The sequence below is a fragment of the Puma concolor genome, chromosome A1, assembly GCF_028749965.1.
Source record: "Puma concolor isolate L17-30 chromosome A1, mPumCon1.1.hap2, whole genome shotgun sequence".
In the NCBI taxonomy this organism is placed as follows: Eukaryota; Metazoa; Chordata; class Mammalia; order Carnivora; family Felidae; genus Puma; species Puma concolor.
Window position 1 is genome coordinate 80,372,302 of NC_141667.1, and position 14,619 is coordinate 80,386,920.

General features: G+C 36.2%; 1 long non-coding RNA gene across 1 annotated transcript in view; it reads right to left on the reverse strand.

Annotated features, from left to right (window-relative positions):
* Positions 1 to 3,903: 3,903 nt before the first annotated feature.
* LOC147584253 (uncharacterized) overlaps positions 3,904 to 14,619 on the reverse strand; it is a 33,718-nt gene continuing 23,002 nt past the window's right edge. Inside the window, exons 3-4 of the long non-coding RNA XR_015255275.1 lie at positions 6,531 to 6,648; positions 3,904 to 3,982 (exon numbers count right to left, since the gene is read on the reverse strand). This is a non-coding gene — a long non-coding RNA (uncharacterized LOC147584253). The remainder of the gene's footprint in view (positions 3,983 to 6,530; positions 6,649 to 14,619) is intronic.

Consider the following 14,619-nt stretch of genomic DNA (forward strand, 5'->3'; position numbering starts at 1 on the left):
AGTACTTATAGAAGATTCTCATTTATGATAGAGGTGTTCTCTAAAGTTGCCACAAACACTGAATTAATGAATACTGAACTAAGGGAAAACAGAGTTGATCAATGTTATGACTGATCAATACATAACCTTCTTTTAGGTGTGTTTCCATTTAGAGACACCTTATTTAACATAGACTTGACACATTAACATTGAATTCATGGCCACCAGCTCCCTAACGAACTCCTGAAAGAAGTTTCTCTCACACATAGACTTTTTGTGTGAAGCACATCAAGCTTTCCTGTGCTTAGGAACACTAGACAGAACTGTATTACTTTGCTTGGGGGCTATTTTAAACAGCGGAATGACCAACAGAAAGCACAGCAATGTGAGAAACACGTGACACTAAAACAGACCACAGAAAGAACACTTGTTTATAGGACAGAACCTGAAACAAGAAGGCAGAGGGTCATCTTGTTCAACTTCAGCTAGGAATGTGGCCATCGGATGACTCTTTTTTTTTTTTCTGCTCTGTACATGTCTGTGAGTGACCTCAACAGCACAGCAAGTATTGATTTTGGGGTTACAAATAACTTTTGGTGAGTACTCAAATTAACAAGTACAGAGTCCCTAAATAATGAAGATTGCCTGCATTTTTATTTTGACAGGTGTCAATATGTGCTTAGGACTTGGCAGCCACAGGAAAATCTTCAGTTCTGTTTCTCATATTCCAAATGAACAGAAAAAAATAGAACATGATCTTTAATTATGTACTCCTATTTAAAACCCGGTTAGAGAAAATAGGACGAGTTCAGCAACTCTGCTTCTTTTAGAGGTTTTGCTTTCATACAACGTGTGCACTTCCTCCAGAAAATTAATGAAATAAATTCCTAAAAATTTAAAACCCAAAAGTTTACAGACTTAGGAGTTCTTTCTAACTGAGTAAAAACTGTAGAAAAATTTGAAGGTAATTTGATACATTAAAATTAGTTTTATTCTATATTTCCAAAGTCCCAATGGCTTTTTAAATTTGAACACTTAGAAACATTTATGAAGCCACAGCCATTACTAACAATGTATAAAAATTTGCAATTATTAAAGATTCCTCTCTGACATCCTCAATGTCAAAGTAAGTCAAACAGGTATTTAACTCCACAATTCAAACCACATTGACTAAATCAAAAATATAACATTCACATAAAAACAAAAAACAAAAAACAAAAACAACTTACTGAGCCTCCTGGGTGGCTCAGTCCGTTAAGACTCCAACTCTTAATTTAGGCTCAAGTCACGAGTTCGAGCCTAGCATAAGGCTCTGCGCTAAGAGCTTACAGCATGGAGGAGACTTGCTTGGGATTCTCTGTCTCTGTCTCTGTCTCTGTCTCTGTCTCTGTCTCTCTCTCTTTGACCCTTCTCTGTGCACGTGCACTCTCTCACTCAAAAATAAATAAACATTAAAAAAAACATTTTAAAGACATTAGTGATAAAAAATATAGTATTGGGTATCTGACTTCAGAGAAAGAATCATATTTTTAAAACTTTGGCAACCAGGGTCTATCAACCATTCTGGTACTTCTTTCTCTCCTTCCCGTTTATTACTCTTGGGCAGCGAAGATTCATCCAATATGAAAATTATTTACAGCAACAGGAAATAGTCTTACTTTATTAAAACTATTTATATGTTGTGTTTATGAGGGTGAGCTGTAAGGAAGGATATAATAAAGCCTCTGTTTAAATGGTGTCATCCTAAGAGTAAGACAAGTAAATAGGGTTAGAAATGAAACTCCTAGGTCCTGCTACATGTACCACTATCAGAATGTGGCAGTTAGTCAAAAAAATTTTAATCTGAATAAAGCTTTAAAAAGCTCAGACTTATAGGTACCTAATTAGTGATCAGAATTTCCCTATCAGATGTGTGCAGGGGGAAAACTTGATGGTATGGTAGTCAGTAGATGATTTGTGTCTTTCCCTAAAGGGGTACTAGCTCACCTTTTGTAGGTTCATGCCTTCATTCTTTCGTCTAATGGAGCCATAATATCTCCCTTGGTTTTCCTGTTCTGCAAGGAAAGGATAACTTTAATTTTGTAGTGCCAGGGTTCGGTAAATACTCTGTGCCCAGATAATAGATTTATATTAAATGGATCATTTGAAGCTTGATTTTACAAATGCGGTCCCACCAGCACCATGTTTAACCTGAATAAACTAAATGTGGCACCTAATATTTTTGTCTGCACATGGTAAGAAATGTAAGCAGTAAGTGTTTGTTGATATTGCCTGAACTAAAATGGACACAATATATAGATTTAAAAAAACCCAAACCTTATTTGTCTTTTTATTTATTTACCACTATTTGGATTACTAGATACCAGAGTAGGTGACCAATGAACGGCATTAGCCATATGAAGAGGTTAGATACTAATTGCTTTAGGATTTTTCCGCCTGTTGGGAGACAGGATCCCACAGTAATATGGCGGTATGATCCCATTTTACAGATGGAGGTAAATATATATAAATATATATATATATATTTATACATATATATTTATATATATTCATATATTTATATGTATTTATATGTATTTATATATTTATATATATATATTTGGAGACACTAGGTGACATATCTATGAGAAATGAGCTTAGTCAGAAATAGAAATTGATATAAAATATACACAGCAACAATGATTAACTCCTTTACCTTATTATTTGCCTAACTCCTTTGTTTCTAGTTCAAGAAGTGAGGTTTTGTTTATTTTTAAGGATTCCGGTTGGAGCCTATCAAAACTAACTGGACCAAGGGCTCTAGGGTCTGTTAACAAATAGTAAAAATACATGCTCTGACTTGGTTAGAAATTGCTTAAAACATTAATCACACTCATATCATTTAACTAAGTTGTCTACCTCCCTGTTTTATTTCAATCTCCATTCAGTCATCAATGAACAGAAAGCATCCTGTGGTACAGTTTCTTTTCTACTTGCCTGACTTCTCTTAATGCTTTGTTTTGTCTTTGAAAGATAAATGCAGAAATTTGCAATGATTTAAAGGAATAGAGAAACTTTCAGGCCAGATTCTATACTTTCCTGTGTGACCTAGAAAGAAGGCAAGCCCATTAATGCAGGATTTGATTTTCTAGGAGAAGCACTGGACTTATCAAAGCAGATGTTTGTAAGCAGTCCATTTACTCATATAATAGGTAACTCTCCTCCCTCTGGACCCTCACACACAAATGGCAAGAATAGTTTAACTTTCTTACTTACAGTCAGATATGATCTATATTTCCTGATCATGCTCAGCATGGACTCATGGTTTCATCTGTCTACAGAGATGAAGATCATAGAAAGGGACGGACCCAACATACTATATTGAGTATTTAACATGTGACAGGTCGTATATTAGAACATTCTAAGCACATTATCATATCTTATCCTCCCAACAACCTATAGAAGTAAATACTATTCACATTTTATGGTGAGAGCTTGAAACATAAACAAGTTAATGATATGGTTAGTAAGTGGAGATGGTTGCTAAATTTGGGCACAAAACAAAATTAGAAGCTTGGTGTAAAGAGGGCCCAGGAAGAAAGCAAAGGATACACATAACACCTGTGAGGAATAAAATCTGCTTCGAGTACTTTTGGGGAGTTCAGGCACTCTTTTTGCTATTCAGATGAGTACTCAGATGAGTAGCACAGTTATCTATGTCCTTGTTCTTTTTACTAAATTCATCCCCCTCTCACAACAGGGGAAGTTTTTGTTCATTTAGAGTGCATGTTTTTAAAGCTATTGACCTAGAGTTGTCATCACACTCTTCCTACTTCAAATAGTCTGAGTATTAAGATAAATATATTCTCCATCACTTTACTGCTAACCAAACAGACCCTTCAAGCATAGGGGAAGAGCTAACTCATGAAAAATAATATATAATACTTGCCTCCTCTCTAAAATATATATGGATTGGAATATCACCACTCTGGAATAGAAGTAGACCATATAAGAAGGCAGGCATCTAGAAACATATATAAAAAAAAGTAAAGAAGTACATTAAACACAATGGATAAGTAGAAAAAAGGCGTAATAAGGCAGCTGGGTTCGGGAGAGGGAGAACAGTGGAAAATCCCCCTTAGACATTTTTTTCAACACATGCTAGAAGAAAAGAAACTCAGCAGAAAGGGCTTCTCTAAATGTGGAGCTATTTCTCCATCCCAAGGCTGGTCTTCCTATTTCATGTTTCTCAGTGGTCAAGTTTCATGCTCTAATTCCTTAGCACTTCTAGGTTGTGTGGTCTGGCCTGCAGTGACTGTTTAGCAAGCCAGCCTCTGCAGATTCAGTGTGGTGTTTCATGCAGAAGTGGAGAGGGTGACAGCAATAAGGGGCATGACTGGGCCACAGGGCCCTGCAGGCACGAAGATTCACCCAGAGCTCCAGCTAGCTTGAAGAACTTATCCATGGCACCAGTATAAGGCAGCTGCAGAGTGGTCCAGCCAGTGACTGTTATCTTTGGAAAGAATGAGATAATCAGACATTCTGAGAAGGCACAAAGGTTTGTGTCCAATAAGCAGGGCTGTCATAGTCTCCCTGAGGGTCATCTCCTTTCTAGCCAGCCAGAAGAGAGAACATAGAGGTGTGTATCTGGGACCTTTTCATGGGATAAAACCTCCGAGGCAGACATCACTTCTGTTCACATTTTATTGATTACAAATCAGCCACATGGCCACATTTAATTGTAAGGGAAGCTAGGAAATGTAGTTCAGTTGTGCACCTAGAAAGAAGAGGGAAACATGGGTTTTGAGGGGCATCAACTGTATATTTTAAAAAGTGTAGCCTAGTGAAATTGAGTGCCTTGCCAAAAGTCACACAACTTAGAATCCAAGTTCTCCCTACAATGATTTGCTTCTTACTTTTTGCCTCCAAAGCTATCTGCAAGTCTGTGGATATGAGCATCCATACTGTGTTCCAGACAGAAGGGTGGACACTTTGGTTTTGAAAGAAAAGCACAGCATTTAGAAGATACATTTAATAGGCCTAACCATATCTCACCTCTTTTGATATTTTAAAAGAAAATCTGAAATTATGGGGAAATATTTAATTTCATGACATTAAAATTAAAGTTTAGCAAAAATTGGTTGTTTTAACTAATAAAAAAATTTCTTGTTTGACATTTCTGTGAATCATTGAACCAAAAGAATCAAATCATGGCCCCTCTGTGAGACTAAAATGTAGGTAGATCATTTTTTTCCAATCTTTGAAGAACAACAAGGCATTCTGGTTTAGTAAATGTTAGACTAAGCCAAAATATGGGGCCACAAACAAATGTTATAAACAAAATATTTCAAGTACCATGTAACATAAAGTAAATAGGATAGTAAAGTAAATAGTTCAGAACATTGGCTAAATCTCAAAGTTGAGGCCATTGGATGATAAGTACTTCATGATCTGAATCGATGGACTAGATATATCTTTGCAGCACACACTTAATATGCGATCATATAGATCTGTGAACATCACTCAACTCTAGTCTATATTAAAAAGGGCTAGGGGAGGGGCGCCTGGGTGGCGCAGTCGGTTAAGCGTCCGACTTCAGCCAGGTCACGATCTCCGGTCCGTGAGTTCGAGCCCCGCGTCGGGCTCTGGGCTGATGGCTCAGAGCCTGGAGCCTGTTTCCGATTCTGTGTCTCCCTCTCTCTCTGCCCCTCCCCCGTTCATGCTCTGTCTCTCTCTGTCTCTCTCTGTCCCAAAAATAAATAAACGTTGAAAAAAAAAATTAAAAAAAAAAAAAAAAGGGCTAGGGGAGAAGTTGGGTGGTTCAGTCGGTTAAGCATCTGACTCTTGGTTTTGGCTCAGGTCCTGATCTCATGGTTCATGAGTTTGGTCTGTGAGATTAAGCCCTGTGGCAGGCTCTGAACTATCAGTGGGATTCTCTTCTCTCCCTCTCTCTCTGCCCCTCCCCCACTCTCATGGGTGTGAGTTCTCTTCCTTCTCTCTCTCTCTTATCTCTCTCTCAAAATAAATAGAAGTAAACTTAAAAAAAGGGCTAGAAATGTATCAGCTGAGTTCTTTAAAGAGAATTTTTAGGAGTGGGGGGTACTGTGGCATTTTTTTCCCTCTCACTCATGGGAAGGAAAAGGATAGGAGAGGGTAGTTCATTCCCACTTCCTCAAGGCAAGTGGGGGGAGGCGGACACAAAAGAACCATCCATTAAATCAAAGCTGTTTGCAACATGAGGAGACTTGTGCTCACCTCCTGTTCAGAAAATACTGAAGGCAGGAGTCAGGCTGGTGTGTTTCCTCGGCTGGTGAGGCAAGGATTGAGGGGCCAGCAGTTAGCTGTGCTCCGTAATTTGGTGAGAGTCAAACATCCAAGAGCCTTCCTAAAGGGCAAATGGGCACATGAAGAAGATAGCCAGGCTTAAGTTTTCTCAGGACCCAGTCCAATGGGGCTGAATGTTGGGGCAAGAGAAACACAGCAGAGGGTCCTGAGTCAGGGGAGTGTACTGGGCTATGGGAACTCCCCAGTGTACCTCATAGAGGTCATTGTTATCAGATCTTTATCCCTACCTCTTGGAAAACGTCCTTGGATTTCACATTCTGTTCTGCTAAGCTCTCATTTCCGGCAGCTCTCATTCATCTCTCTCTTTCCAGTTGCCTCTCTGCCTTGCTTCCACTGTCTGTGGAGCTGAAAGTAAAGGTAAAAATGTAAGAAGTCTTCCAGGTAATTCTGGTGCTATTTAATTGCAAAAAGCAGGTGATCTTCACACAGGCTTTCTAATTTTCTTTTACCAAGTTGATTAACCTTTTAGTGTGTTCTTGATTTTCCCCTTTTAGGATTCAGTTTTGCTAAGCATTTGCAGTGGGTTCAATTATTTTTGGTAAGTCACTACATGAGTCTTTCCTGCTTAATTTTAAGTGAGAGAAAACCAAATTGTAATTTAGGGAGTACTTTTGGCTTCTGGTGTGTTATGATCTATTGTGGGGAAAAGGGTTTAAAGTCTAGAAGGACGTTGTATATCCTCTGTGTTGTCACGCTTTCTCCTCGCTAGACCACATCCTTCAGATTGGGGGGGAGGGTATTGGTGAGATTTTTAAAAATATATTTGGGACTTTTTTCTTCTCAGTGTTGCTTGGGGGAATAGGAGAAGGACATACATCATTCCCAAGGGCCTTCACTTTTTAAATATAATAGGGGACAATCATAAAGATTGACATTTTAATTAATTAATTAATTTTTATTTTTTTATTAAAAAATTTTTTTAATGTTTATTTATTTCTGAGACAGAGAGAGACAGAGCATGAGTGGGGGAGGGGCAGAGAGAGAGGGAGACACAGAATCTGAAGCAGGCTCCAGACTCTGAGAGGTCAGCACAGAGCCCGACGCGGGGCTCGAACTCACGGACCATGAGATCATGACCTGAGCCGAAGTCGGACGCTTAACCGACTGAGCCACCCAGGCGCCCCAAGATTGACATTTTTAGATTTACAACAGCACTTGTAAACAATTGTTCCACATTTAATGATTGGGAAAAAGGCAAACTAAATCCAATAAAAATTCAATCATTTTCTTGTCTTTTTAAGAGTAGTAGATGTAAATAGAACACTTTAAGTCTAAAATTATTTAACTTGATGAATTAATAACATAGTGAAGACTATGTGCAGATTTAAAATGTTCTTTTCAGAAAATACAATTTAAACAATTACAACATTAAAATAAAGAATATTCTTGTGGCACCTGAGTGGCTCAGTCGGTTAAGTATCCGATTTCGGCTCAGGTCATGATCTCACAATTTGTGAGTTCGAGCCCTGCGTCAGGCTCTGTGCTGACAGCTCAGAGCCTGGAGCCTGCTTCAGATTCTCTGTCTCCCTCTGTCTGTCTTTCCACCACTTGCACTCTGTCTCTTGCATTGTCTCAAAAATAAATAAACATTAAAAAAATTAAAAAAAAAGAATATTCTTGTTGAATTCTGGTGAATATACCAGCTGAAAAACAAAACTAAACACCTTTCTTTCTTTTTGAAATGTTCTCTTTGGTAAAGAAAATCAGATATTTAAGATTTTCTCCCTCTTTAGTTCTTTTAATAATGTATCATGAAAGAATATGGAAATCGTATTGTACAGAGATTCTCTGTATACCTTGAAAATAAAAGAGAGATTTACATAAGTTTTTAGGAAGAATGCTAGGAAGATGTCTGAGAAGAACGAACAGGTTTAATCTGATTGTTAAACTCTCTATACTGTAATAGGCCACAGGATAGAGCCATTGAATTTTACAGCTTTTGGAGGCACCAGTGACATCATGGTCCATATCAATGTCATCCCATGGAGTTGCATGGTATTGTGTGGTATGCAGTCTAAGCCACATGGCTGTAGGTGGAGGCCCTGCCTCTTTTTTATATTACCTTTAGAATAATAACAACAATAACAAAAACTTCTTCTAATGTCTAGTAAATTTTAGCTTATTCCCACTGAAGTATACTGAAGTCAAGTTAGGTAGGAAATCTCAAAAGACTGCATCTCAGATACAGCAGGGAGAGCTGTCCAGAGGGCTGGTTGGCTTGGAAAAATAACTGGGGGAAGCAAATGAGATGTGTGTGCCTGGCAGGAGAAGAAACAATACTGCCTGCGCCAACACAATGACAGCTGGCATTCCATGGCAGCTATGGATGAGAGTGCTCAAAATTGGGCAACTTCAATATTTTCAATTACGGGTGGCAGCTTTAATGGTCAGCTGCTGGTCATTCTTGACCAGATCCTCAACAGGTATACATTGTTCACTATTATGTTTTAGATGCACTCTTTCCCCTCTCCCCTCTCTCTCCACAGTCCTGACAGTTCATTTTGAAATATGGACAAGAATACATTAAGTTACCTATGTTGGCCAGATTGGTTTTTCCTATTCAGCTTTCATGTTGGTACGAGGATGAGGGAAGAAAAGTTTAAACAGACTTGCTTTGATGTTATGAAATGGTGGTGGTGTAAATTCAAAATGTAAAGTATCAACCTTAGATAAATAACTTAAGATTTAATATAATGTTTTCCATTTGCAAAATGTCCAAGACAAGCAAATTTGGTTTATAAAAATTTTATTTGTCTTATTTTTCTTCTGTGGCTCAGATTGAGTCTCCCTGCTTATGGTTTAGTTTTTAATAGTTTTTGCTACTGGAGTCTCTTCAGCAATGTCAATCCTCATGGTGTCTCTCTCCTCATACAGTGTTCTCTCAAAGATCTCTGAGGAAGGTGAGTTGGGAATATAGGAATAATCTTCCGCTTCATGGGTTCATATTATTGCCAGTCTTAGCTATATTTCTTCATAGGAAGTTTGTATCCTAGAAAAGCCTGTTTATTTTGCTTGATGATATATGCAAGATGGGGTTTTGGTTGTGATAGATTTAAATATAAACAAGTATGTCTTTTGAGCTACTTTCCCAGGGGAGATGATGCATTTTTTTTTTTTTTTAAACAGATTACATTTATTCTCAGTTGCATTTCTCTGTTACCAGTAGAATGTGTCTGTTAGATAGCTGGGTCCATGAGAGTCTACTAGAATTCTTGGCATTATTCTCAGTGTCACTGCTTTTGATAGGTGACCTTGATTCTCTTTGGTTTTACTACTTTCAGGATTTTGGATTTCATCTGACTGCCATTGTAGCTCAATGGTTCCTCCACTTAGAACTTAAGAACTCTGTAATACTTGGCTATTTGGATTCTTAGTGGAAATATCTATCACAGTCTGTCTCATGGTTATAGAATGTTCTGTGTCATTTTTTTCCTGTTCTTAGTCCCAATCCTAGCCTGTGCCTAGATCTCTCTTATGGAGTATAAGATTTCCTATAAAGGGAAGTAACTGTACCCTCCTTAATTGGGACTTCCCTGCTGCTTGACATAAATGTTATAATGATGCAGACCACACCCCCTGCCCCCACTCCTCATCCCCCTACTTCTTTTTTGTGTTTTCTAGATAGGGAATGATATACAATATCCTATAAGAGATGACCAAAAAATCATTAGAAGTGGTCATTTAGAAAACAAATCAGCAGGAACAGCTGGGCAACAGGGACTCAAAATGTAGGAGAAACATTTTAGTCCACAAGAAAATGAAATAATGGTAACTATAGATAATTTGGAATATTTTCTTTTTCTTTGATGTTTTTGCTAAGAGAAGTTCAAAATAATTTACAGGCATATATTAATAAGTAGTTCTCTACGCACCCCCATTTTTCAATGCTTAAATCAAGGCAGATGGCTAATGATTGATTTATTCAAAGCACTCAGCATGTCAGTGGTTGAATTTTGTTGAGATCCCTTTCACTGTAGACCACACCGCTTCTAATGACCTATGTATAATTCATCTCAGCTCCATCCGAATTAGGAGCTGACAGTTTTTGGTAACACAAATCATAGCTTCTTGTCAGTAAAAGAACCCCAGTGTGGGAAACTCAGACAGCTAGGGAGCTCAGTATGCTGCTAACTTTGTTGTTTTTGTACAGATTTGAGAGAATCTAATAGTTTGCCACCTTTATGTTGGCACATGCATACATATGTTTATTGATGAAGTTGACTTTTCTTCAACCCAGGTATTTCCTGGGCAAGCAGAAATGGAGATCATTCTGAGGATTTTCTACCAGGTGGTTCAAAATGAATTAACAATAAAAATACATTAAACATGCTTTTGGTTCAATAATTTTTCAGTAATGATCTTAGAATGATAATTAGTAGCCTCAAAAACAGAATCACATGGTTTTATTTCATGTTTTCAACATATATTTGGAATTTTCAAAAAGCTTTTCCTTCTGCAGCTGTATGACCCTCTTCTCTTTTAGTTTCTCCCTGTTGTGAGTGTGAATACTTGTGATCAAAGGCCCAAATTTGCTTCCTTAGTGTTCAGAAGTCCTTGATTTCAAGACCATTTGTTAGCTGATCCATGCACATATAAGGGGAAGAGAGCAAGATCCAGAAAAGACCAAGTGATCCTGGAAGATGTATTTGAATTTTGATTCTAAATGTTAACCAGAGATTTTCCCTTATCTTTCTACGGCATATGAAATAAATTTACTTATTACATCTTGACATGGATAAAATAGAAATACTCTCTTTGAAGGCTTTGGCTGATTTGTTAACATTTTTTTAATAGAATAATTTTTTATTTAATAGCATGAGAAATAGCCTTGGTTAAATTCCATTTAAGTTTAGGAGTCTTTATAGATACTGTCTAATTAATTATAGTTGTTTTACTTATTACAAAACTAGAAGTAAATGAAACTAACACAGTGCAGGTTTATTCATATGCAGTTTCTTTTAAGAAGACATTGGTTTTATCTAGCCAGAATTGTTAATGAACGGGAGTTTAAAAGTATAACTGTGTTTTCTGGCAAAGAATCAAGTCAACAAAGCTGATGTCAGAAAGCTAAATTAAAAAGTCACCCTAGAATGTTTGCCTTACTCAGGACGTGTCCAGTACTTCTATAAGATCAGCACATGTCTACATCTTCTATATCTGTCATCCTCTATAAAATCATTGATGTTGACAGAGATAACCTACATGGCCTAAAACATGCAAAATCAAAAGAAAGATCATATGATATTTTTTACATTCTATTGACTATTACATTCTATTAACATTAATGTTAACACATTTTCTAAAGATTTTAAATAATAATGGTTGAAATAAGAAAAAGGGGAAGGGGGCCTAGGTTAAGACTAAAATAATTAGAAAATCATCTATTACCTTAAGAGTAAGAAAAAATGAATATCGGTGCTTGCCAGAAATTTTTATAATCTTTTAGGTCTCTAACTTAATATACATGAAGTTATGACAAATCAATAAGACAGGCTTATCTATTTCTCCTGGAGTCATATAAATGGCCTCCAAAATGGTCCCAGCCAACAGCAAGAAAAAAAAATTAATGAATTCAGTCAGGATCATCTGGTATATTACTTACAGAATGGGAATTAGCATTCAAAATCTATGTTCCTTAATAGAACTTTTTCCAAGAGATGTTGGGAATGCTACCATTTTGATATCTAAATATACATTAAAAGTTATAAACCAATATTTAGGAATCAAAATCAAATGCCAGCACAATGACCCTCTATGAAACTGTACAAATTATTTATTGCACTGGAATTTTACTATTGCTTGAAATAAGATGGCTGGAGCTTAAAATATTTGTCAGTAGTGCAGAGATTATTGTTGAACTCACTAAGGGATCTAATAATTATAAATAGATATTTAATGCCTCAGATATTTTCAAAGATGAATGATATATACATATACATATCTAGATATATAAATATACATATATATATCTATATGTATATATGTATATATGTATACATATACATATGTATATACATATATACATATATATGTATATATGCATATATATATACACATATATATATCTAGATATATGTATATGTATACATATATCTAGATATATATGTAATCTATCCAACCATGCACATTTCATCTATCTGCCCAGTACTTTAATATCAATACACATATTTTAATACCAAAAGGAGTATAAATGCTGAGGTAAGCATTCAACATAATTCTACCAATTATATTTTATGTTTACTCTGTGCTACACACTGGGCTTAGTTAGAATTAGGTATATCATAATAAGCACAAAAAACCCAGACAATTTCAAGGCAAAAAACTTCAAATTCACTTCATGTAGAAACAGGGAACTGATGCAAGAGATTCGTTACTGATGTCCATGACATGAATAATTAATCCAAAGATCTGTATGATTTTTCTATTGGTTAAATAAAAAGATAAATTGTTCCATTTTATGCAGCTGAAGAGAAGTCCTCAAAACAACCTCATGATTTATGTATTGGGTTTGTGGCCCTAATTTAGCCAAGTAATTTTTGTAGTTGAATAGATACATAGGAAATTCTGCATAAATTGGCTGTCTCCATAATTTTACTAAACCTTCTATGGAGAAACAGGGACGAGCGTAGTTGACAGAGAGGACAGTATAAATTACATCTCAAGATGCTTAACAAAGCAGCATTTTTGCAAGATAATATTTGATGACTGTCTTTTCCCAGATGTTTTACATTTCTAAAATATAACTTAATTATTAACATTGATTTAAAATTTATTTAATGTTTATTTAGTTTTAACATTGATTTTAAATTACACAAGACAATCAAAAGGAAAGTGCTGGCAATTATTTTTGTAGGTCTTCTTTATACTCATAATTAAAGATTTGTGAGTGATAATTAAAGTAAAATATAAAATGGTTTACTGGTAGGTCTGGTTGTCATTGCCTTTTGTATTTCACCACAAAAAGTATATTGATCATTTCATAAAATATTTAGAAGTGGAAAGCTTCAAATAATTTTTATTTTGCAGCATGAACAAACATGATATCAACCATAAAGATATAACGATTGCTGCAAATTAAACAGGCAAATCAAATTAATATATATTTATCACAGACCTTCTACATATTAAACAATCTATATATACTGGGTACAAGTCAGTCCTGATTTTTTTATGTTGGCAAAGGGTTTTCAAGTGACCATGGATCTAAGGTAAATAGCACATGCAAAACCAGTATTAAACCAATGTATAATGTAGTAGAAAGAATAATAGGCTCACTTGAACTTTGTACCAAATTATTTTTGGGATGATGAAACTTGCCATTTCTCAGTTTCTCCAATTATAAAAGAAGGAGTTTATAACACCCAATGTCTCTTTGATCAACATTTTACAAGTATGGCCTAAAGTCAGAAATATAGCTATAATATCATAAGGTCTATCAAATTTTCCTTCATTTGGCCTTAACCCATAAAAGATGGATATTATACTTCTTGTCCAATATTCTCTGCATACACTTTAAAAATTTTTTTTATTAAATTTTTTTTAATGTTTATTTATTTTTGAGAGTCAGAGAGAGACAGAGCTCAAGCAGGGGAGGAGCAGAGAGAGAGGGAGACACAGAATGTAAAGCAGGCCCCAGGCTCTGAGCTGTCAGCACAGAGCCCGGTGCCAGGCTTGAACCCACAAACCATAAGATCATGATCTGAGCTGAAGTCGGATGCTTAACCGGCTGAACCACCCAGGTGCCCCTCTGCATACACTTTTATAGAAACTCGGGCAAAATGGATCATCTTATATTTCACTAGGAAATACAAACATTGCTTAAAAGTGACTGGATGTGCATAGAGCATCTGTAGTCAATCTTAGTATTTCACAGATAAAAATTATACCTGATATTCCACAATTTCATTTAAATACTTGGTGATCATTGTAGTGAATAAAATTATGATTAAGTGGTAGCAGCATAAAATAGCAAGTAGAAAGGAAAATTGTGCCATTTATGATTAGCCCTGGTGCTACTTATCTTTTTTTTATGGATTTTTTTTTTTGACAGAGAGAGAGAGAATGAGAGAACAAGTGGGGGAGGGGCAGAGAGAGAGAGAGGGAGAGAGAATCTTATGTAGGCTCTATGCCCATCATAGAACTGATGTAGGGCTCCATCTCATGACCTGAGCCAAAATCAAGAGTCAGATGCTTAACTGACCAGGCGCCCCATGGTGCTACTTATCTTAATTGTTTTTCATCAAAATGAGTAATGCATGGGATGGGTGTATCTAAAACCTAATCTATACCAAGAGTTATCAAAGATTTTGAGGAGTG